The sequence below is a fragment of the Amblyomma maculatum genome, chromosome 1 (genome assembly GCF_055883805.1).
Source record: "Amblyomma maculatum isolate TAMU_Amacu chromosome 1, ASM5588380v1, whole genome shotgun sequence".
NCBI classification, from domain to species: domain Eukaryota; kingdom Metazoa; phylum Arthropoda; class Arachnida; order Ixodida; family Ixodidae; genus Amblyomma; species Amblyomma maculatum.
Window position 1 is genome coordinate 49841946 of NC_139344.1, and position 23126 is coordinate 49865071.

The 23126-nt window shown below is 48.0% G+C and overlaps 1 long non-coding RNA gene across 6 annotated transcripts; it reads right to left on the bottom strand.

Moving 5' to 3' along the window:
* Positions 1–2488: 2488 nt before the first annotated feature.
* On the bottom strand, positions 2489–9592 carry LOC146202338 (uncharacterized). 6 transcript variants are annotated; one of them, XR_014703685.1, is made up of 4 exons: positions 9452–9592; positions 7891–8016; positions 7269–7349; positions 2489–3351 (listed from the first exon to the last, which is right to left on the bottom strand). It is a non-coding gene; the product is annotated as an uncharacterized LOC146202338 (long non-coding RNA). The 6 variants fall into 6 exon arrangements; XR_014703690.1 differs by having other exon boundaries at positions 7261–7349; XR_014703687.1 differs by having other exon boundaries at positions 7269–7427.
* Between the last annotated feature and the right edge of the window lie 13534 nt (positions 9593–23126).

Sequence of the window (23126 nt, forward strand, 5' to 3'; positions counted from 1 at the left end):
AAGCACGCACCATGGGAAGAACATCAAAGTCCCTCCTGCTTCACTTCGACGCGGACGAACTCCCAGATAGCATCGTCTACTTCGGAGTCCTGTACCCAGTTTACCCCTTCATTCCTAAAGTAGAGGCATGCACAAACTGCAGAAGAGTCGGTCACAGAAGAGACGTATGTCCGGAGCCACCGCAACAACGGTGCCCGTACTGCGGAAACCAACACCTGAAAGAAGAAGTCTGCGACCCGGTCTGCATTATCTGCGGAGGAGGGCACCGCACAGGCGATAACAGCTGCAAGAAGCGATTTCAACGACACCAAAAGAAAATGTCGGAGCACCAATCAAGACCCAAATCACGGACATGTGACGACCCAACATCTACCGAAAGGAAGGACCGCTCGAGCTCCTTCCCGTCCTTGGACAGCGGACGCAGCAGCAGCCGTAGCGGACGGAGCAGCAGCGGCGGACGAAACGGAAGCAGCAGCAATGGAGGAGACGCCAGCACTAGCAGCCGGACTCAGAGCCCCGGGCCGAAACAGGTGAGCTGGGCAGGAGTGGCCTCTCATGGGAAGGGGATGGAGCTGCAGACATTACAGTCTAAACTAGATCAGGCACTCCATCACATTCAAATTCTCACGGATCGAATCAAACACTTGGAGGAGGAAAATAGTAAACTAAAAGCACCCGCCATATCTAAGGACCCACCTCCGAAACCACTCCCATTGCCGGAAGTCACAGAAATGGAAACTACTGTGACCGCCTCAGTCGAAACCCCAGTAAGCGTAGTTAGCAAGGAAGAAACACCTCGCAAAAAACGAGCAGTAGCAGCTGACGTAAGAAATACCTCAGTGGAGGATAGAGTCCCAAAACTCGAACAAAAAGTGGAGGAGCACAGCCAGAAACTCGATAGTCTAACCCAAAGAGTTGATAATTTAACACAAAGACTCGAACAACACATACAGGATGTAAATCACAAATTCGGAGTAATTGACACCGTTTTACAGGAAATTTTACACCGGCTTCCCCCTTTAGCTCAAGGGGCGCCAATCGATCTATCCCAGCAAAATGGCCAATCCTAAAACCGTAACAATTTGGCAGTGGAACTGCAGGTCTATACGCAACAAAAAAACAGATCTGCAGTTACACATTCAATCGCAATCCGAAAAACCTGACGTTATAGCGATTCAAGAACCCAGAATGTCTCGACTAAAACTGCCAGGGTACCGGGCGCTTCTGCCATGTCACATCAAAGAAAAGCCTTTAACTACTACGTTGGTACATAGAAATCTTACCGTGGTTAACCACGAGATTGAAAACGTAGAGCTCGATTGTATATTAATTGAAATTCTGCCTAGCAGAAGAAACTCCTCTTCTCTGTTCGTACTAAACGCATACAGCCACCCCAGGGCACCGGCTGGACCAGCGAAAGCCGCTATACTCAAAACCCTTCAAATCGCAGGCCAAAACCCAACCCTAATTGTGGGCGACTTCAACGCTCAACACGTGCAATGGAGACACGCAACCATGTCCAGGAAAGGAACGGCCCTAATGGATTTTATCCAGCAAAGAGGGCTCACCCAATACACGGACCCCATGCAACCTACTAGGATAGGAAACACCGTGACCAGGGACACGTGCCCGGACCTAACGATAGGCAAAAATCTCCCAGACTTAAGCTGGAGCAACACCAGACAAAATCTGGGAAGTGACCATTATATCATAATGTCTAAAATCACCATTGCCAATCTCAAACCCCAACCCAGAAAAAACAAAATCACCGACTGGGACAAACTTAGGACTATCCGCGACCAAACCAACGAACCAATCATAGACTTAGAACACTGGACACAGACCCTCCTATCGGATGTGGGAAAGGCCACTAAGGAACTAGTACATGACTTAGGCGTAAATACGGTTGACAGCCGACTTACGCACATGTGGGAGGCAAGGCACAGCCTAGAAAAAAGATGGCTTAAGCAAAAATATAACAAAAAGCTTAGAAACAGGATCGTCACACTCACGAAAGAAATTCAACACCACACCGCAGAACTAGCGAGACAGCAGTGGAGCCATATTTGTGAAAATGTGAATGGCAATCTAGGCACGAGGCAGACGTGGAATCTTCTGCGGCATCTCCTTGATCCGGAATCCAACAAAGCTACCACTCAAAAGGAAATCACCAAAATTTTAAACATAAACCCAGGCACGGATCAAGATATTATAGACACGCTACAGCAGAAATACTTCTGCACAACCCGTGAGACGAAGTCCCTGCCCAATTATAAAGGAGAGCCTAACTCCATCCTGGATGCTGACATAACAATGGCGGAAATAAGAGCAGCCCTCTTTAAGGTACGTACAACATCCGCCCCAGGAGAGGACGGCATTAACAATAAGACACTCAGAAATCTAGACGACGCTTCTATCACAGCCCTCGCGGACTTTGCGAACGAGTGTTGGAGGAAGGGAAAACTCCCAGCGTCTCGGAAACATCCCAGACGGCCATAGACGTCCGACGGTCGACCGACGGACGTCCTTTTTCGGACCTTCGGACATCCGACGGAAGTCCGGTTATGTTCGATATACGTACAGCGGACGTCCGTCGGACTATCGTTCGTGGATCCGGATCGCGTCCCACGGACGTCCGACGGGCAGCCGGAGGCGGACATTCGGACGTTTCCCGGAACATGCTTGCAGGGCCCGCTATTGGTGTAAAAACTTGCCAATAACATTCGTGTAAAGCTCAGCAAGCATGTGCGATGGAAATTTCAGTCACATACTAGTGCTCAATGACTTTGTCGTGAGAGTAAAGCAGACAATAGAATATGCAACAGGTTCAAGTTTCCTGTTGTCTGCTTTACTTTCACACACAAAGCACTGAACAGTAGTGTGCAATTAAAACTTCCATCAAAGAGGCACATATGCTAGCTGAGCTTTACACAAATGCGCCATTCCTGAAAACATGCTAAGTGCATAGGCATACCAGCATGCGAGGTTGTAAAAAAAGCATTTTTTTTTGCTATATTGCAAAAACTGCATGCATAAATAGTCTACACTAAAAAAATATCGATGTTAAGGAGTGGCATGGTAAAATGCAGGCCAACTGGAGTATTAAGAATCTGCTTGAATAAATTTTTTTTAATTATCCTTGGCCGCGACAGCTCTTCTCTTGGGGAGGTGGTGGAGGAAAAGGTATTTATTGAAACCTAATATTTCGGAATTAGCGAGGAGATGATCGAGTTCTCTGTGGGCGGCCTCCGCAGGCCGGGATTCCAGGAGCAGTTACTATCCTGTGCATTTGCTCGATCAGCTGTTGCTGGTCTTCCAGGCCTAAGATGGAAAGAGCAGGCTGGGCTCCTCCTGCAATAGAAGGGAAAATGAAATTCAAGTTATCTGTGCTGAACTTTGATTACACATCTCCAAGGGCAACTGCCAGTTTCTCTCAATTGCTTTTTCCAGGTGGCACTGTACGCATGCATCTCCATTCAGAACTGTCACATACTATATAGAAAGGTCATATAACTGCAGCAAAACCCATGCAGAATAACAAGAACCTGGCATTCAGTATTTTAATGTTTTTATGTCGTCTTTTTGAACATGCCACTCTGACCAAACATGGCATGTTATGCTTGCTGCTATGCGCCCTCAGCAATGCCCAAGACATGGAGTGCACATGCAGAGAAACTAAGCATAAAGGATGCTGTATATGAACATAAAGCACAGCCAGAGCATTGCAGTATTACACAGGTATGCATTGGCGGCAGAAACCTGCATTTTGAGCGGTTTAACAGGCAGATTTCTAAAGTCACTGTTCCTGCTCTGAAAAGAAGTGATCAATAATAACATCACTTAAAATTGTTACCTTTTTGTTCTGTAAACTGCACATTTCGCTGGTTTCCATGTGCCCTCTACCGAAGACATTCCCTGGGCGTGTCGGGGGTATATCGACATCAACATCTAGGCTACAAGCGTCTAGAAAGCGTCTCCTTAGAGCAGCTGCGATGAAGTAACTTATCTGATAACATGCAAGCTGCTGCAGCAGAATAAAGATAGACATTTGACATGTGGCTAAAGCCCAATGTGGAAGCATAGCCCGCCACAGTAATTGCGCAGTGTTCATGCTTCTACAAGAGTTAAAAGTAAAGTTATTTGTTTACCCACAGCGCTATATGTGACATTACAATAGCAAGGCTTATAGTCACACAAAACATAAAAAGCTGACAACCACAAGCTCCTGATGTATTACCGGCAGCATGCAGCATGGATGTTAGTTACTGAAATATGGCTGCACAATTCTGGCAACCAGCTGTGCATGTATGTCATGGATTTCTCAACTACGCACAACAAATTACAAAAAAAATAATGGTATTTATAAATGCAGCCAGCTGTTCACAAGAAACACTGTAGCTTATTTATGGGGAAGGTAGTGGGCGCCAAAGAAACTGCCCCTGTAAAGGCGCCTAATTTGCCCCTATGTAATATCGGGGACAAGTGTGTGGACTACACAAACTGCAATCAAAGCACATAACTTTCACATCGACCAGGAAACTCGGACCATACTTGTCGATGTGAAAGTTGAACGTTAGTTCTTTCATGTGTGCAAGAGAAATAAGGTCACAATTCGTTTACATCGCGATTCTAGTCCAAAATCTACACATACTGTCCAGAGACTTTCACCCCCGCAGTATAAGCCACCACTTGGGTAAGAGATTAGTAAAAGAAGTGTATAAAAGACATTAGTGCTGTTGGACAGCCATAGCTATAAAAATGGTATTGACATTGGAGTACTGCCTTAAGGCGGGGCCTAGGGCATTACAAAAGCAAGAGTTAGTGTCCGCTGGTCCTCATTTGAACGAACAAAAAGAGGGGGGGGGAAGAAATCTACCTCAACTACATGTTTTGAGTGACACCAAGCCGCAGTTAGTATTAAAGATATCACACAGTTTTGTGGACGATTTGGGAGCACTTTGCTGCTTTCTTACAGGATTGGACAAAAGAGCTCACCATCTTCAGAAAGGCACGTTATATAGAAATGAAAATAGTGAATTTACTGCATCTGGCCACAACAACTTGCACACGGAGAGGAAGATGAACTGAAAATTTTATACATGAATGTACGTATTTACAACAGGTGAAACAATGACCATGATCTATGCCGAAGAGGAAAGATCAAAATTTAGCTCAGAACGAGTTCTCCAGGCCGTGGGGCCGTTTCATTAACTTCGGGACTCCGCCCACATTTCTCATCCCCAATGACAACGAACTCACACATGACTGGCTAACAAACATTTTGGCATGTCTTTCCACTTTCATAAGTTCTTCACCCTCTCCCTAATACAAGCAATGCAAAAGGGACAACAAATTCGTTTCACAACAAACAGAATTTAGAGAATGGACCTCGAAATGATTGGCTCACTAGGTCACATGCCAAACTCTCTCCCCAGGAAAAAAAAAAAAAATTAGAACCCATCAAAACGGTGTCCCACATGCGCAACCATTGCCCAAAGCTTGCATCCTTGGCGGCTCCTTTTACAGGGCAATTATTGCAATTATTGGCGTCCGAGTCAGCACCATTGCGGACCACATCAGAAGAGCCAATCCACATCCTCCCGCTCCGCATCATACTGTCACTGTTACACACTTGCCCTTTTTCAACGCCGCCATCTCCCACCATTGTTGACATCCAGGGTTGAAATCCTCAACGAGACCCCACTCAGCGCGCCTGCACTGAATAATTGTCACTTTTATGGGCTCCCCAACAAGGAAGCGGGCCTTACACCCTTCAACCTGACAGTGTTTTTTCTTTGAACGATAAGCAGTTCTTCCAAAAGAGGTGCTCGTTTCAAAGCTGTGCTGCCTCCGGGTGATGGGTCCAGTCAGCGTACTAAGGACCCCTTAGTACGCTTAGTACTAAGGACCCCTTAGTTGTATACTGTTCGTAAAGCTCCTTAAATAAAAATGAGCCCCCTACATGACACAGCAACGAGAACAAACTGCCTGTCCCCGCGTCTTCGAGTGCGACAGCAAAGTCCTCGGAAGAGGGGACTTCTTTCCCTCTCTGCCTACGTTTCTGTTAAGCACTGTAGCTGCTGTAGCTGCCCCTCTGTGCGCGTCTCTCCGCCTCCTGTCCGAGGGCAAGTGGGAGACGGCCGCAGCTGGGCACTGAACAGGTGACCCAAAAAGAGCAGACTAATAATGATGCCTAGCATACCCACCGATCCCTTACAGAAATCATTAAAGAAATGAAAGCAACACACCAGATAACGCTACAATGTTTCTAAGTGCAAAGTCGACAACTCCAAGTCATATAAATATATGTACATCTCCGCACATTAACTAGACAGAAACAGTGCAGAGTAAACTAATAATTCAGTGTCTAGCAACACTATTAAAAGGGGATAAAGGCCACGGGGGGCTGCGATTATTAGTACCGTTTTGCCTTTAAACTACAATAACATACTTGTTGCAAGCTTAAAATCAAAGATTCACACCTGTCCCACCCACAGCAATGGAACACACATCTGACTCAAGTCTGCAGAGAAAGAGCAAGCTAGACTATTGCAGACGCACCCTTGGTTATTTTTCTGGCATTTCTGAGGGTGAAGAATCTGACTTGTCAGTAGCATGTATATGAATAAGAATCCTATGACAGTAAATGCATCAGATTTTCTGGAGTGGCTTTTCTTTGCTGACCACATATGAGGTGAGCTATAATTTATCCAACTTGGCCTAGGTTTATTCTATGAATAACAAAGCTATAGCAGGTACACAGTCGTCCACTCAGGCTGAACATGCGAGTGCGTGGCATGCACTTTTTGAGATGCCACTGCATCCATCACAGCTGCACACCGTAGCGAAGAGGCAGACAGCGTGAAGTACCAGCCTCTAGTCCCTCTACCACCACTGGGGTCCCAAACTAGGGACCCCTTGTTTTTGTCAGGACAGGCCCCCTCAGGGTCAGCTAGTGAGTAACCTCCTGTATTTGTATCTGATGGCAATGTTTTCCACCACCACCCACAATACGCAGCTGCGCATCATAGCAGATGTGAAGCAACAGTTCCTGGTCCTTCTATGCATAAGCCACTTTGCCTTGATGCATGCCTGCGCACCATAGTAAAGAGGCAGACGACATGACGCAGCAGCTCATGGTACCTTTACACATGAGCCCCCCCCACTGTACTTCAATACGCACCATAGCAAATATACAGACTACGCCACACAGCAGCTCCTGGTCCCTCTATGCATAAGCCATTTTGCCTCAATACGCACCTGCGTACCTGAGCGAAGAGGCAGACGTGAAGCTGCAGCTCCTGGGCCCTCCATGCACAAGCCACTTAGCACCAATGCACGGCTGTGCACTGTAGTAAAGAGGCGAAGAACGTTAAGCAGCAGCTCCTGGTCCCTCTACACATCAGCCATTTTGCCTCGATGTGCATCTGCACACCGTAACAAACAGCCAGATGTGACAAAGAAGCTCCTGGTTTCTCTACACATAAACCACTTTGCCTCAATGCACGTCTGCACACCGGAGCAAAGAGGCAGATGACGTGAAGCTGGAGCGGCTAGTCCCTCTACGCACAAGCCACTTAGCCTTGATGCATGGCTGTGACGGATGCATTGCTATTTTGCAAACTGCATGCCACACATTCCCATTCAAGCTAAGAGTGGACGACTGTGTAAACGTAAAATACTGGTTATTTACTTCAACGGACAATGACAAAAAGTAACATGGTGGACAATGTAAAAAGAATTTGCTGCATAAAGTTTGTTGAAACCAGTTCTACATCCTACATGTAAAAAAGGGATGTCCTGTGTGTTTAAAATCATCACGCTCAAACAACTTCAACACTGACAATCATGATTCAATATTAATAATATAGATAATGATACAATACTCACTTTTAGCCATACCAAAGAAATGAGAATGCAAAGGGATGTTGCTGTTTTTCCCCCGTGGATGACAGTTTTCCATATTCAAAGTGCTGCTTCCTGTTGGCTTACGAAATCGGCTACAGCAAATGGCATCTGAAAAATTTTTGGAAGCCTCATGCTAGTCTTCAACGAGAAAAGCATTGCCATACAGAAGCAGAACACAAATACTTTTACAACACACTAAAAGCACCAACTGCGGTGCTGTTTTTAGGATGACTAGGTAGAGGTTTTGCTGTAGCAAGCCAAATGTTAGCCTTCAATAAGGAAAGCATTCCCATACAGAAACAGAACGCAAAAACTTTTACAACACATTAAAAGCATCAATTGCACAAATGTTTGTAAGATGACCAGGTACAGGTTTCTGCTATAGCCCACATCATGTGACCAGCGGTTATCAGAAGCCTTGTATGTGAGCATGATGCCCTAGATTCAATTTATGGCTATCACTGTATTAACAAGCATGGGTTTAAAGCTACTTTAATATGATAATCTAAGAACATGGTAAGAGCTTTCAGTGCGAGACATAAGCTCAGTATCATGCACTATAAGGTGCTGCATGGCTCTAGTGTAGCTTTGGCATTATCTCGCTGTCAATAATGCAATGAAGTTCTGAGGAGCCTTTGAATATCTGTAAGGACAAAGCAACAACAATTTTGTTTTCATCTCACTTTTGCTCAACTTTTGCTCGTATGTTTTTTTTTTTTTTTTTTTTTTTTTTTTTTTTTTTTTTTGAGCCCGCGGCTTGCATGGCCTCCCAGTATGCCTGTTTTGCATAAAAGAAGGCGTTGCAGGCACCAGAGCTCACAGCCCAACTGTATCGCGGCGGCGGTATGTCAAATTCCTGCCAGAACCGCGCAGAACAACGGGTCAAGAAAAAGACAAGTGCTGACTTTTTTTTTTCTCTCATCTCCTTGTCCGGTTGTTCTGCGCGGTTCGGTCCCACATGCATAACCAACATGCGCAAGGTGCTGTCCTGGTTTGTCAAAGCTGAAGGAGAGTACTAAACCTTTAGTTATTTAGTAGCTACAGCCGTTCCTTCTAGAAACTGTAGTTGCCGTAAAGCTCGAGAGAGAAAGATCAGCGGCTGTCCATAAAAAAAAAAAAAAAAAAAAAAAAAAAAAAAAAAAAAAAAAAAGAAAGAAAAAGAGAGAGAGAAAAAAAAAAAAAGAAACTCGCGACGTTTTCACAAGTGTAGGTATGTCGCACGATAGGCTCGAGGAGTGCAAAAGTTTTCTCGTATAGTTTTTACAACTCAGCACGTTGCGCATGGTTAACAAATTAACTCCTTTAAAGCTCGGGCAGGCACTCCTTTATCAGAGACAGAGAAGTAGCGCGGCTTACTGGCGCAGCGTCCAGTAATGCCGAGAAAGATGGCCCTCAGACTTGAGGCTGCACTTTAGTTAGTCGGCGCGGAGCCATCCTGTCAGTCTCACCTAAAACACTCGACCGTTCGGCTGCCCAAAAGCTCACCACTATCGGTGCATCGAAAAGTTCCACTAAAGAAACAAAAGTTCGGTGAAATACTTACTTTGGAATCGGCGGGTGAACAAAGTGTGCCAGCCGCACCAAGCCACAGCAAACACAATGCTAGCAGTGCATTACAGCCGTAGGTATTTGTAACTGCGCAGAAAATGCAGAACACGGAAACGTGAAGCCATCTTCCATGACTAAACGTCAACTTGTCAGGTGGATTGGATTGGCTCATTTCAGATTTTTTTGAGGATAGGTTCGGTTTCGTTCTTTTTGAGCTTGCTGCTTGCTGCGTCTGTTCAGCCACTGATTAAAAGTTCACCGAAGCATCATGATAGAAAAATGTTTAATGGTCATTTAACTTTAAATCAAAAATTTTTGATGGAAGAATTCAACGATGAAACATGCGGAAAATAAAAAAAAAACTGTTTAATGGAAACGCTTTCTATCGCATCGATTCGCTCTGGCATCATATAATGCAGACTTGACGGCATTACTGATTTATACGCAGTTCAGACGAGCACGACGGCTACAAACTATATCATAGCTGTGTAAAAGCAAATCCAGTGGCGGACGTACGGCGGCTGTCCGCTGGGCGAACGGATTCGACCATCCGCTTTCGTACGTACGCCGGAATTCCGGCGGACGTCCGAAATCGGCCGCCGAGTTGCGGCCGAGTTCGGCTGTCCGTCGGACGTCAGTGGCCGTCTGGGATGCCATCGTTAAATTCATCCCAAAACCTGGCAAAAAGCTCGCGCTCGAAAACCTCAGACCTATTTCGCTTACTTCTTGCATAGGAAAACTGATAGAGCACGTCATACTTGACAGACTCCAGTCCCACATGCAAAAAGAGAATTTATATCCAAACACTATGGTCGGCTTTAGACCACATTTATCAACACAGGATACGATGCTAAGACTAGCATACGAAGTCCTATCTCATGAGCAAGAAAGGAGTACCAGGGCAATCCTAGCCCTAGATTTAACCAAAGCCTTTGATAACGTTAAACACAAAGCAATCCTAGAATCTCTTTCACTGCTGAATGTAGGCGCAAGAACGTTTAACTACATCAAAGACTTTCTCTCCGATAGGACGGCTAAAATTCAAATTGGCACTATCAAATCCGACACCTTCACTTTAGGAGATAGAGTAACTCCGCAAGGATCGGTCCTCTCCCCCTTTTTATTCAATATAACCCTAATCAAAATGGCACACGAACTCGCAAGAATCCCAGACCTAGAACACTCTTTGTACGCGGACGATATCACCCTTTGGACCACCAAGGGGAGTATTGGCACGATACAAGATACGCTACAACAAGCGGTAGACGTAGTCGTAGAGGAGGCGCAAGCCGCGGGACTCGCGTGTTCCCCCCAGAAATCTGAGTTACTCATTCTACACCCAAAGCGTCAAAGAAAGAATAAAGCGCCTGCGATAAAAATCTACGCGGAAGGTGCAGCCATCCAAGAAGTGGAAACACTAAGAATCTTGGGAATGTTCATACAGTCAAACCAAAAAAACGACACACTAATTAAGAAACTGAAAAACACCGTCAACCAAATTTCCCTCCTCCTCAGACGAATCGCGAATAGGCGTGGAGGAGTTAAAGAAGCTGAGACCAGGAAACTAGTAGAAGCCTTCGTTCTTAGCAGAGTTATCTACTCTACACCATACGTCACCCTCACAGTTAGAGAAAGAGACGACCTGGATTCACTAATTAGGCAGTCCTATAAAATTGCGCTAAACCTCCCTCGTCATACCCCAAATGAAACACTACTAAAGTTAGGAATTCATAACACCTTAGCGGTGTTACGACCAAGCATCCGCAATTGCGCACTCTATTGTTCGCCTGTGGGCATGGATAAGTTTTGTGAATATGTGGTGATGGTCCAATGGCTCTAAGTGAGCCTGTTTCCAGGAATCCTGTTTTGTAAGCATGTTTTGCTTTGTGGACAACCTGCAAATGCCAAATTGACCCTGTCAAGAGAACGTCTGGAAAAACACAAAGAAACGTCCCCCTGAGGGAAATAGCAGGAAGTGCTTTCTTTCTTTTGTTCACCCTTCCAGTCGAGAAGTGCTATCCTCCAGTGATGAATGCCTCCTATCCAAAGGAGACGACAGAGTGACATGTCCGCTGACGTGCAGGACAAGAAAGGAGCATGACTCATACGGCCATTAAGTGATTTCCCGGGAATGCAGGAAAGATTTGCAATTGTCGAAAAGGGACAATGTTGGGAGCCCTATGCGGCGCCACGTGCACTCGGGTTTCTGAGAAGTAAAACCCCTTGTCAGAACCAGCCTGTGGTTTCTTTGCTGAAGAATAGAAATGTACCTCCTCTCCTCGCCGTTTCCAAGCTTTTCCCGCCAACAAGTGATCACGCCCAACGAATGAATGCCGGACCAGTCAGTGCTTCAGATCATCAGTGCAGTGATGTGTTCGATTGGATGCCGATACCTGAGGGGCGTACCCTGGATTTGGTTGGTCAGCATCTTCAGAGAGGGGCTGGACATAGGGGGTTTTTAAGGACGCTGCAGAGCACGAAATGTCGCTCTGGGCCCTGGGTAAACGGCTCATCCAGTCGCTTCTCGCTATGAACTCTTAACGCTTGTCATTTTGCTGATGTACCCTTCTTTTTCGTGTAAATAATCTTGTAAATAAGTTTCTCAAAGTGCCATTAAACCTGCTTGTACATATTTCACCAACTTCGAAGATTCAATCCTACTTCAACCCCGAGTCTCTGCACGCTACCAAGTGAAGGCCGGGTCGACGTAGCCCCAGCGTCACGACAACTGGTGATCAGCGGTAGGATCTGAATCTACAAGCCCCAACACTGGTGACCAGCGTTGGGATCTGAATCTACAAGCCACAACATCTGGTGATTGGAGGTGGATCTGAAGCTACAAGCCACAACATCTGGTGATCGGAGGTGGCATCTCAAGCAACAAGCAGGAGCAACAATCGGCCAACAAGAGAGCAGCTCGGAACATCGATCGCATGTGTGGGTGAGTGCTTGGCTTTCTTCTGATGTGGACCAGGTTCTAGAACAGGGTTAGAATTTAGAACTGGTAAAAAGTGTTGAAACGCCTTTAGGTTTGGTAGTTTGCACTGTTGTTTTGGAAGTAGCCGACACTCGGAGCGATCATGGACCTACAAAAGCTGCAGAAACCGGACCTGTTGCTATTGTGTGAGGAATTGGGAATTGATACAAGTGGTTTGGCACGAAAACCCTTGATTATAAAGGCAATCACTGATCTGGGAACCGATGATGAGGAGCTCAGTGAAGCATGGAACCTCGTCGGTCAAAAAAAGGAACAGCTCAGACAGCAGAAAGAGTGGGAAAAAGAGGAAAAGAAGCGTGAAAGAGAAGCAAAAAAGCTGGACCAAGAAATTGAGCTCCGGAAATTAGACTTAGAGTTGAGCAAGAGGTCGGGCAATGGTCCCCAGCTAGCGGTGCCTCTTCTCAACAAGGAGGCAGATTTCAAGATGTCAAAGTACATGCAGCCATATGTGATATCAGGGGATATCGGTCTGTATCTGGCTAACTTTGAGCGAACCTGCGAAAAACTGTCCTTCCAGCGAGACACTTGGTCTCAGAGATTATTGACGGTTCTGCCCTGCGAGGCAGCGGAGGTTGTCGCGCGGCTAAGCAAGGAGGACGCGGACAACTACGAGAAGGTCAAAGCTTGCCTTCTGAGAAAGTATAGGCTTAGCGCCGAGGCGTTCAGACAACGTTTTCGGAACGCTACTAAGTCCAGGGACGAGAGTTACCCTGAATTCCTGTACAATTTAAGAGTCAATTTGGGCGAGTGGCTAAAGAGCACAGATTCCTACAGTGATAGGGACGCTGTAGTCGAGCGAATTCTTTTGGAGCAGTTTTATAACTGCCTCCCAGAAAAAGAAAGAAATTGGTTACAGGACCGAGGCGAAATTAAGTCGGCAACTGAAGCTGCCGAACTTATTGAGGAGTATGCTTCGCGCCGACAATTCAGCAACCCAGCAGTGGATAGGCCCCGCAATCCCAAGTTCAGTGTGAAAAACCGTCAGGAAAGGCACTTTGCTAGAGTTGGAAACGAAGAAATGAAGGTTTCTTCAGGCAAATTCCCTAGAAAGGACGGCAGTGAGAAAAGTGGGGAAGTGACCAACGTGCAGAACACAAAGAATAAGCTTGAGGCTAGGAAGCCGCTCACATGCTTTAGGTGTAATGAGCAGGGTCACATTGCCGTCAACTGCCGGAAAGAAAAGATTGCTTTCTCGTATGTCAGGGACTGCGATGAAAATATGCAGCTTTTAGAACCCTACCTGCATGACCTAGTAGTCAACGGGAAGCCTTGCAAGGTACTGCGCGATTCGGCCGCAACGATGGATGTTGTCCATCCGGCGTATGTATCGCCTTCCGACTATACAGGACAGTGTGCATGGATCCGACAGGTAGTTGAGGAACAGAGTGTGTGCTTGCCGATCGCGAACGTGGTCATCGAGGGCCCTTTCGGCGAATTAACAACCGAGGCTGCCGTTTCAGGAAAGCTTCCTAAGTGCTATCCGTATTTGTTCTCCAACAAATCGGACATGCTACTGCGAAAGAGGGGCATCCTGTTCGGAGACAGAGTTGTGCAAGCCTTAACACGTTCAAGGGCGCGAGAACTAGCTACACTGCTCATACCAGAAAATTCCACAGCGGAAGAAACGGCAGTTAAAACAGTGGTCGATGTGGAAGATAGCAGGTCAGAAAACTTTGAGAGCGAGGCATCTCAGATATGTCAACTTGAAAGTGAGCTTGATGAGACGCGGAATGAGGACGTTCTTGAGAGTAACCTCTTGCCGCCAGTGTCTAGTAATCTCACGAGACTTTTAAGTGGAACCCGAGAGGACTTAGCTATAGAGCAAGCCAATGATCCCAAGATACAGGAGATAAGGGAGCACCACCGCGCCACTAAGACAGCAAACAATATTTCTTTCGAGATGAGAAAGGGAGTGCTGTATCGCTTATTCAAGGATAAACGCGGAGTAGAGCGGGACCAATTAGTTGTTCCCCAAAAGTACCGCGGAGACTTACTGCGACTTTCCCATGGCAGCTCGTGGTCATGTCACCTTGGAATAAAGAAAACAAAGCAGAGGCTGTTGCAAGAATACTATTGGCCTGGATGTTTTAAGGACACGGAAAATTTTGTACGGTCATGCGACACGTGCCAGCGGGTTGGAAAGGCGCAAGATAAGTGGAAAGCGCCGATGGTGTTAGTACCAATCATTACCGAGCCGTTTCACCGGTTAGTAATAGATGTAGTTGGGCCACTTCCTGTGACAGAGTCAGGGTACCGTTATATCCTCACTATGTTATGCCCAGCCACAAAGTTTCCAGAGGCTGTTCCGCTGCGCGAGGTGACGTCCGAGAGTGTAGTGGATTCGCTGCTGTCAGTGTTTGCACGAGTTGGATTCCCTTCCGAGGTCCAAAATGATCAGGGTAGCGTTTTCACGAGTGTCCTCACCACCTCATTTCTCGAGCGATGCGGCATTAAGGTAGTGCATAGCTCGATCCATCATCCGCAGAGCAACAGCGTAGAAAGATGGCACTCTGTTCTCAAACGAGTCCTGAGGGGACTGTGCTATGAAAACAAGCGCGAATGGGATACCTGCCTGCCTGCAGCGCTTTTCGCTTTGCGGTCAGTGCCGCACGAATCCACTGGATTTAGCCCAGCCGAGTTGGTGTACGGAAGGTCACTGCGCTCACCTTTGCGAATGGTGCGCGAAGCCTGGGAGGGGCGCGGAGAAGACCCAACAGTAGTAGAATTCATTCTGAACCTCTTGAATCGCTTACATAACACTAAGGAACTCGTTGAGGCCAGCATGAAGTCAGCCCAGGCTCGTTCCAAGGTGTACTATGATAAGACAGCCCGTCAAAGGACGTTTTGTATCGGGGACCAGGTGATGTTGCTGAGAAGTTCAAGGCAGAATAAGCTCGAAGTACAGTGGGAAGGACCGGCTGAAGTCGTTGCAAAGCTTTCTAACACTAACTACGCAGTGAAAATTCCCGGTAGGCGTAAAGAAGTGCGCATTTATCATTGCAATCTTATGAAGCCTTATGTGCAGAGGGAAGCCGTGGTAAATCTAACGTTAAACCTTCCCGAGGAGATGGGGGACAACTTGATTTGCCTCAGCGGAAAAGGAAGCAACGCTCAGGAGCTTCTCAAAAAGACGGAGCAGAGAGGAGAACTAAAGAAATCCCAGCTGTCCGATCTGGGCGAGATAATAACAGAGTTTGAGGCCTGCTTCGTGGACAGGCCAGGCAGAACTGATTTGACTGAGCACGATATTGAGCTGACTTCAGACGTGCCAGTGCGATCAAGGTGCTACCGATTTTCTCCAAGGCAAAGAGAAATTCTGGATAGGGAAGTAACTCGCATGCTGGAATTGGGAGTAATAAAACCCTCGGAAAGCGATTATGCTTCGCCTATGATCTTAGTAGAAGCTCCAGGTAAAGACCCTAGGCCTGTGGTAGACTACCGAAAGCTAAATTCTCTCACCAGGGATCAAGTGTATCCTATTCCGAATATTGAGGAGAGAGTAGAACAGGTCAGTAGAGCGGCATATGTGACTACGCTGGACCTTACTCGAGGATACTGGCAAGTACCGCTCACTGAACGCGCCAGCAGATACGCGGCTTTCGTCACTCCGACGGGCAGCTACCAGCCAACAATGATGAGTTTCGGGCTCAAAAATGCTCCATTTTGTTTTTCCCGACTCATGGATAGGGTTTTAAAGGGGTGTGAAACATTCGCAGTGCCTTACTTAGATGACATTGCGGTTTTTTCCGACTCATGGGCGGACCATATGGTACATCTAAGAGCTGTACTGAGCCTTTTGCGTCAAGCTGGACTAACCGTAAAGGCCGAGAAATGTTGCCTGGCAAGGGCGACCGTGGACTACTTGGGTCACAATGTAGGTCAAGGTTTCAGGAAACCCAGCGAGATTAAGGTTTCTGCGGTAGCAGACTACCCGCGGCCGAGCACGAAGACGGAAATTCGAGCATTCCTGGGTCTGACGGGATACTACAATCACTACATCCCTAACTATTCATCTTTGGCTAGCCCTCTGACCGACGCTCTCCGCAAGACAGAACCGACAAATGTAGTCTGGGACGAACAAAAGGAAGCCTCCTTCGTAAACCTGAAGGCTGTGCTGATTAGCCGTCCGGTATTGCGAGCTCCAGACTATGGCCGAGAATTCACGGTCCAGTGTGATGCCAGTGATCGAGGGTTAGGTGCTGTTCTCTGCCAGAGAGATGACGACGGTAATGAGCACCCCGTGCTCTACTTGAGCAGAAAACTGAGTTCTAGAGAGAGGGCTTATTGCGCGTCAGAGAAAGAATGCGCTTGCATTGTATGGGCCATTCAAAAATTGCAGTGCTATCTTGGAGGGGCCAAATTCACCGTAGAGACGGACCATTGTCCCCTGGCTTGGCTGCAAACTGCGACATCGAAGAACAGTCGCCTTCTTAGGTGGAGCTTGATTTTACAGCAGTACAATTTTGAAATAAGATACAAAAAGGGGAAGTTAAATGGGAATGCGGACGCGCTTAGCCGCTCTTTCTAAGCGGTCCGAGATGTTCCTCACCATGTATCCAAATTGATAATCAGGTTTTTTTTTTCGTGCGCTTGTATATGTGTGACTATGTAAAGCAGCACGTTTGGTTTTCTAGGAATACGTGGGTCCTGAACGTCTTGAGAGTGGGCTTTTCTCGAACAACAATGGCAGTTTTCTTTTGACCTGGTCTCTTCAGACGGGAGCCGAGTGCTTGCTTCGACATGTGGTTGAGTTTCAGACAGCTCGAGCAATTTGGCCTACAACAATCAAGACAACGCGACAAGCAACAGCGAGCTTCAAGCGTTCACGTGCAGGCCATTAAGTCGTCTCTTCATGCAGCAGCTGGGACTGCTGCCCTCCGAGACTCTTCTGGCGGGGGAGGAGGCTGTTACGACCAAGCATCCGCAATTGCGCACTCTATTGTTCGCCTGTGGGCATGGATAAGTTTTGTGAATATGTGGTGATGGTCCAATGGCTCTAAGTGAGCCTGTCTCCAGGAATCCTGTTTTGTAAGCATGTTTTGCTTTGTGGACAACCTGCAAATGCCAAATTGACCCTGTCAAGAGAACGTCTGGAAAAACACAAAGAAACGTCCCCCTGAGGGAAATAGCAGGAAGTGCTTTCTTTCTTTTGTTCACCCTTCCAGTCGAGAAGTGCTATCCTCCAGTGATGAATGCCTCCTATCCAAAGGAGACGACAGAGTGACATGTCCGCTGACGTGCAGGACAAGAAAGGAGCATGACTCATACGGCCATTAAGTGATTTCCCGGGAATGCAGGAAAGATTTGCAATTGTCGAAAAGGGACAATGTTGGGAGCCCTATGCGGCGCCACGTGCACTCGGGTTTCTGAGAAGTAAAACCCCTTGTCAGAACCAGCCTGTGGTTTCTTTGCTGAAGAATAGAAATGTACCTCCTCTCCTCGCCGTTTCCAAGCTTTTCCCGCCAACAAGTGATCACGCCCAACGAATGAATGCCGGACCAGTCAGTGCTTCAGATCATCAGTGCAGTGATGTGTTCGATTGGATGCCGATACCTGAGGGGCGTACCCTGGATTTGGTTGGTCAGCATCTTCAGAGAGGGGCTGGACATAGGGGGTTTTTAAGGACGCTGCAGAGCACGAAATGTCGCTCTGGGCCCTGGGTAAACGGCTCATCCAGTCGCTTCTCGCTATGAACTCTTAACGCTTGTCATTTTGCTGATGTACCCTTCTTTTTCGTGTAAATAATCTTGTAAATAAGTTTCTCAAAGTGCCATTAAACCTGCTTGTACATATTTCACCAACTTCGAAGATTCAATCCTACTTCAACCCCGAGTCTCTGCACGCTACCAAGTGAAGGCCGGGTCGACGTAGCCCCAGCGTCACGACAGCGGAAATGGTGGAAGCACACCTCACCGCACAGTACGAACGACTGTCAAGCACTGAAACGGGACGTTTCATCCTAAAAAAAGCAGGAATACAATATGAAGGGACCCGGGCCCACACTTTGCCGATTCCAAGACACGTGCACGAGCAATTAATAGTCCGTCCTCTGCCTAAAAACATGCATCCAGAATATGATACGGACAGAAGAAGGGCTAGAGCACAAAAATTACACGAAAGATTTTCAGTACAGAAAGACACGGCGCACGTGGACGTGGCAGAACATGCGGACAGAGATGCCTTTTCCCTGGCAGTTGTCGATCATCGAGGTTCTCCCCTCGCATCGGCGACAATCAATAAAACAAAATTTCCGGAGGAGGCCGAAGAGGCTGCCATAGCTTTAGCCATTACCTCCACCACTGCCAAATACATCCTTAGCGACTCTAAAACCGCAATTCGAAATTTTGCAAAAGGAAGGGCCCACTCCGCAGCCATCAAAATCTTACAAAAAATCTCCCATACCCGCCTTATCACATTGATCTGGGTCCCTGCCCATTCGGACCATCCTGGGAACGAGGCAGCGCACCAATTTGCCCGAGGATTCGTAGTTAACCGGGAGGTGCGCTGCCCTGAGCTCAGGTCGGCTAGGGAGCGGATGACAACCTACAAAGAAATTACTACCCACTTCAAGAAAGAAAGACAAATCTTCCCAGAACCACATCGATCTCTAAGTAAAACACAACAAGTCACCTGGCGCCAGCTTCAAACAGACACTTTCTTTAATCCGTACATGTACTCCATATGGTTCCCAGAGCAGTTCAGCCCTGTCTGTTCTCTCTGTGGACATCAAAAGGCAGACACACCACACATCCTATACTCATGTAATCAAGACAAGCCATCACAGAGTCTGCAGCTCTCTACCCAATCTCAGTGGGGGGCCGCGCTGCTCAGCTCCGACCCGGAGGTTCAACTCCGAGTCACGGAGCGAGCCGAAGAGGTCGCCGAGCGACATCGTCGGTCGGCCACCTGGCGTCCGGCCTAGAAGAGGAGCCCACCGCGGGGACGGGAACGCTAACCCACCCCGCGCCTACGACCTCTTCTTTAATAAAGTTTACCTCCTCCTCCTACTACTACTACTCGCGCTCCGCTGTGTTTCAGCTGTGCTTTCCATATGAGCCACTTTTTACGTTTATAGAAAATATGTCTTTGTAGGAAGTATAGTAGCGCATGCTGGGCGCCCTCCTAGAAGTTAATAGTATACGGGACACTGCAGAATGAAACAAGCATGCATTTGGCACTGACTGCTGCTGCAAACAAACGCACTGCAGTTCCATCCTCCCAAGATCACGACCAGCACATAGCTAGGAGTGATTCAAGAATAATATTTCAAATTGCTGGCTATGTCGCAAGGAAGTGCATTGTAAAGACCAATTTTGTCAAGACTTTGACACTTCTGACTATGCCTACCCCAGGTGAAACTTTCCAGCTTGCACGACTGACACAGTTCTGTGACAATGGAGGATTCCTTTATCCGACTGGTCGCTTGTTTGGCTTTGTAAAGAAGCTTGAGGAGGAGGAGGAGGAAAAACATTTATTATGTAAACTTCCTTTTCTTCCTGAGTGGAGCCCTCAGTCCAGGGCTCCATGTGCCGCCTCAATCCTGCAGGCCCGCCAGAACAGCTGTCGCTGGTCTTGCGGGTTGTTGCGAATAAAGCGGTCTCAGAAAGATACAAATCAGTCCATAAGCCCATGGGCCACGGCAGTCCTCTCGGCCCGCTCGATTAGCCGGCGTTGTTCGGCCAGCTCCGTGCGGGACAAGGCATCTTTCCAAGATGAGAAGGTGGGGTGAGGTAAAGGTGGAATGCCGCCGGGTGGCTTTGGGCAGGCCCAAACAGAATGGTATAGTGTAGGTCGGTGTTGTTGGCAGGTGGGGCATTTATCTGGGTAGCGGGTGGGGAAGAACAAATGTTTGTGGTACAAATTTGTATATGTGTGAATCTGCAGTTGTCGCCATGCCACAGCTTCGGTCTTGGTGAGTGTTGGGTGCGGCGGTGGCAGAGTTCTTCTTTGTGTGCGGTAATATAGTGTAATGTGGGTGTAAGACTGTGGAACTGTGCTGGCGTCCTCTGTGTCTACTTCCCCCTCCGCTTCCATCGACAGCGCCCGGAAGGTTGCTGCTCGGGCGAGCGCGTGCGCACTCTCGTTGCCAGGAAGGGAGGAGTGACCAGGAGTCCAAACAATTTTAACAATAGGAAAGGTATGATAGTTTATAGGTGAGAGCACGCGTGAAGCCTCGAAAGATAATGTATTCTTCGCGAAAGCGCGACACGCAGCTTGTGAATCTGTGATTATTGTGTATGTCGGACTGGAGGGATGTTTGTAACATGTGTCCATGTGGTGTATGAAGGTGAGTGCTACCGCTATGGCAGTCTCCTCAGCCGTCGTGCTCGAGTTCCTGCCACGAACGGAGCCCGTAATCTTAATTGAGCCGTTGGCGTCCGTAACAGCTAGTGCCATATAGCGTCTGTGCCCGATGGATATCTCGCCGCGTCGACATATAAAACAGTTTGGACACCTCTGTACTGGCGCAGGAGTGCCTTGACTCTAGCGGTCCTACGACCAGTGTGGAGTGCGGGGTCCATATTCTTTGGAACTGGCGCGACCCTGATCTTAGCTGCCAGTTTGGGCGAGATGGCATGGTACCTCTGTTGCAGCGGTGTTGTCGGCTCCGGGTAGCCTAGTCTACGGAGAACAGTCCGGCCCACTCTAGTGTCTCGAAGGCGCGTGAGTTGGCCATTCCTTTGGGCTTCTATCAGCTCTTCTGCGGTGTTGTGGAGGCCAAGCTGAAGCAGGCGATGCGTCGAGGTGTACGGGGGAAGTCCGAGGGCTGTCTTTACTGCCGATCGTAGAAAGATGTTCAGATGATTGAGTTCAGTTCGATTGAACTTGTGATAAGGGGCGTGAAACGTCATACGGCTGATTAATAGCGCCTGCACGATTCGCATGGTATCCCTTTCCTTGAGCCCCCCACGTCTGTTGGAAATACGGCGGATCAAGTGCGCCACCTGCGCGAATTGCTTCTTCAGCAGCTGTATAGCGTAGGTCGCCCTGCCGTTGCTCTGCAGATACAGGCCCAGTACCCTTAGTCGATCCACTCTAGGGATGGGAATTCCTTCGAGATGCAAGTCGATTTCCCGGTCGACTACTTGGGTCCTCGCTCGTGCCCGAATCACAAGCAGTTCTGATTTCTCAGCCGCGTATGTAAGCCCGCGCTCAGTTGCGTACTGCTGTGTCATCTCAATTGCTTCTTGAAGGCTGTCTTGGATGTGGCCGTCAGAGCCTTTGGTGATCCATAACGTGATGTCGTCAGCATAGAGCGCATGATGCAGATCAGGAATTCTTGACAGCAGAGGAGGAAGTCCTGCCATCGCCACGTTGAACAATGTGGGCGACAACACCGAACCCTGTGGGGTGCCTCGACCAGTGAGACGTATCGGTTCAGAGCGTACGTCTCCGATACCCAGGGTAGCAGTTCGATCCATGAGGAAAGCCCTAACGTAACCATAAGTTCGTTGACCACAATGTGAACTCGCTAGTCCCTCCAATATGGCATCGTGCGACACGTTGTCAAAGGCCCCCTTCAGGTCTAAGGCCAGGACAGCACGGGCCTGGGTCCTGCCGGGATGATCGATCACTTCCTCTTTAAGCTGAAGATGAACATCCTGAGTAGAGAGATGCGGCCGGAACCCGAACATGGTGTCAGGGAAGAAGATGTTGGTTTCCAAGTGTGGGTGCAGCCGCCGGAGCACTACATGCTCCATCAGTTTCCCAACACACGACGTTAAGGGTATGGGTCGAAGATTCTGAAGGGCGACCTGCTTGCCTGGTTTCGGAATTAAATTTATGTCAGCATGACGCCATTTTTGCGGGAGTGTACCGGTCTTCCATACGTCATTATAATAACTGGTCAAGGCAGTTATTGATTCGTCGTCAAGGTTCTGGAGCATCTTATATGTAATACCGTCCGCCCCAGGGGCAGTGCTCCTTCTCAGGCTCGCGAGTACTGCTCGAACCTCTGATTCCGTGATGTCCTCGTCCAGGGGTGAATACTCATTTTGATGAGGGTAGTCTCTATACTGCGGTCTGGGACCCGTCAGTATATAGCGCGCCTCCAGGGCATGCAGCAGTGCAGTGCTATCTTTCGCTTCCTTATGGAGGAGTTTGGCGACCGCTTTAGAGGTTTCCTCTCTGGTTTTGGATGGGTCGAGAAGGCCTCGGAGGAGTGACCACGTTTTGGCCGTTCCGAGTGTTCCCTGCAGCCTTGTGCACAGCCTGTGCCAGTTGGAACTCGTGAGCTCTTCCGCATAGCGCTCTGCCGCAATTGTAATTTCCGCTATACGTTTCCGTAGCTTGCGATTGTGTCGCTGCTTCCGCCATCTTCGGACAAGACCTCTTCGAGCTTCCCACAGATGGAGGAGGTGCGGGTCGATCTCAGGTGCCTTTTCTGTGGCCTTCACTACGGAGGTGGCGTTCTTTAAATCCATCTGAAGCTGTCTCACCCATTCAGCCAAAGGGAGTCGCTCGCCTTCTTTCAAAGCAATTCTTTGTTTTTGGAAGGCGTCCCAGTCCGTGAGGCGCAGCTGACGACCAGACACGCGGCCCACTCGCACTTGCATCGCCGTCTCAAGGATAAAATGGTCACTGCCCAGAGACTCTTCTAGGTTGGTCCACGTGCACGGATGTTGTGTGCGAACTAGTGTCAGGTCCGGGCTAGTGTCCCGGTTCACGCTGT